Raw genomic sequence first — 2,939 nt, forward strand, 5'->3', positions numbered from 1 at the left:
ATATATATATACATATACACAAAAAAAATACACATTAACTTCTTCTACTGGTTCAGCAGACCAAAGAAATTTTGTAAGTCTGTCTTCTATGTATAGGAATTTGAAAATAATAGAAACATGCTTCTGAGAAGATTCAACTCCATCTGAACCAGTGATACCATACACCAACTTCTGGAAAGCCAATGGTCAATCAAGATCATTTATAAAACAATGTTGCTGTTGCTAGGGGCCATTGAGTTGGTTGTGACTCAACAACAACTTTATGTGCAACAGAAGGAAACACTGCTGGTCCTGCGCCACCCTCACAGTTGTTGCAATGTTTGAACATATTGTTGCAGCCACTACGTCAATCCATCTCATCAAGGGTCTTCCTCTTTTTCGCTGACCCTTTACTTTACCAAGAATCATATCCTTCTCCAGGGATTGGTCCCTCCTAAAACTTATCTAAAGTACATAATATGAAGTCTCACAATCCTCACTTCTAAGGAGCATTCTGGATGTACTTCTTCCAAGACAGATATGTTCATTCTTCTGACAGTCCATAGTATATTCAGTATACTTTGCCAAGATTATAATTCAAATGCACTAATTCTTCTTCATTCTTTCTTATTCATTGTCTAGCTTTCCCATGCATATGAGGTAACTGAAAATACCATGGCTTGGGTCAGAAGCACACTAGTTTTCAAAGTGACATCTTTGCTTTCGAACATTTTAAAGAGATCTTTTGTAACATTTGGCCAATGCAAATCTTTGATTTGTGTCATTTTATATTTTCACTGCTGCTTCCATAGGCATTGACTGTGGATCCAAGTAAAATGAAACCTTTGACAACTTCATTCTTTACTCTGTTTATCATGATTTTGCTTATTGGTCCAGTTATGAGGTGTAATCTATACTAAAGTCTATATTCTCTGATCTTTATCAACTCTTCTTAACTTTCAGCAAGAAAGATTGTATCATATGCACATTGCAGGTTCTTATGCCACATTCCAATCTTCATGCCACATTCTTCTTCATATAGTCGCAGTCTTGGGTTATTTGCTCAGCATATAGATTGAGTAAGTATGGTAAAAGCATACAACCCTGGAGCATACCTTTTCTGGTTTAAAACCATGCAGTATCACCTTGTTCTGTATGAGTGACTGCCTCTTTGTCTGTGAACAGGTTCTGCATGAGCACAGCTAAGTGTTCTGGAATTTTTATTTTTCTCAATGTTATCCATAATGTGTTATGATCCACACAGTTGAACGTCTTTTCATAGTTAACAAAACACAGGTCAACATCTTTCTGGTATTCTCTGCTTTCAGCCAAGATACATCTGACATCAGCAATGATATCCCTCATTTCATGTCCTCTTCTGAATCTAGCTTGAAATGTTAGCCATTCCCTGTTGTTATACTGCTGTAACTGTTTTTGAATTATCTTCAAAAAAATTTTACTTCTGTGTGATATTAATGATATGATTCTGTAACTTCCATACTCTGTTAGATTACCTTTCTTTGAAATATGCACAAATATAGATTCTTTCCAGTGGTGGGCCAAGTAATTATCTTCCAAATTTCTTGGCATAGATGAGTGAGTGTGCAACATTGCACACTCATTTGAAACATCCATTTGTTGAAACATCTCAATTGGTGTCCAGTCAGTTCCTAGAGCTTTGTTTTTCTCTGGTGCCTTCAGTGCTTCTTCCTTCAATACCATAGGTTCTTGATCATATGCTACCTCCTGAAATGGTTGAACATCAACCAAATCTTTTTGATACCGTAGCTCTGTGTATTCTTTCCATCTTCTTTTGATGGTTCCTGCATTGGTCGATATTTTGCCCATGTTGTTTTTATCATTAAGTGCATCAAGTCGACTCCGACCCTATGAGTCAAAATAGAAAATAGATTCTATTTTTCCCATAGATTCCTTCCCTAACTGGAAGCTTGAAATTTTTTCTCAGTTCTTTCTGGATGAGAAATGCTTAGTATGTTCTTCTTGTTTAGTTTCTAACTCCAGGTCTTTGCACATTTCATTAGGATACATTCCTTTGTCTTCCTGACCATCTTTTAAACTCTTCTGTTCAGCTCTTTTATTTCATCATTTCTTTCATTAACTTTATCTACTGTATGTTCAAGCAAGTTTCAGAATCTCTTTTGACATCCATTTTGGTCTTTTCTTTCTTTCTTGTCTTTTTAATGACCATTTAATATCTTTATGTCTGATGTTATCGATGTTATCCCACAACTTGTCTGGTCTTCGGTCATTAGCGGTCAATGCATCAAATTTCTTCTTGAGATTGTCTCCAAATTCAAGTGACATAAATGTAAGATTGTACTTTGGCTCATGCGGGCTTATTTAAATTTTCTTCACCTTCAGTTTGAACTTGCATGTGAACAATTGATGGTCTCTTCCATAGTCAGCTCCTGGCCTTGTTTTGACTGATGATATTGAGCTTTTCTATCATCTTTTTCCACAGATAGTAGATTTGACTCCTATTTATTCTATCTGGTGAGGTCCATGTGCATAGTAACCATTTATGTTGTTGAGACAGCATCGAATCAGTCATTGGTGTTGCAAAATTCTATCATGTAATCTCCAGCATCCTCTCTATAACCAAGGCCATAATTTGCAACTACTAATCCTTCTTCTTTGTTTCCAGCTTTCACAATACAATTACCAGTAATGATCAATGATCTTGATTACATATTTTTATCAATTTCACACTGCAGAAGTTAGTAAAAATCTTCAATTTCTTCATCTTTGACATTAGTGGTTAGTGTGTAAATTTAAATAATAATCACATTAAATGGTTTTCCTTCTAGGTGAATGGATATTAGCCTCTCACTGACAGCATTGTACTTCAGGATAGGTCTTGAAATATTCTTTTTGAAGACAAATGTTACACTATCCCTCTCCAATTTGTCATTTCCAGCATAGTAGATCATATGATTGTC

This window comes from Orycteropus afer, unplaced genomic scaffold, assembly GCF_000298275.1.
Source record: "Orycteropus afer afer isolate SDZICR_OR568_19922 unplaced genomic scaffold, OryAfe1.0 scaffold00579, whole genome shotgun sequence".
NCBI lineage: Eukaryota > Metazoa > Chordata > Mammalia > Tubulidentata > Orycteropodidae > Orycteropus > Orycteropus afer.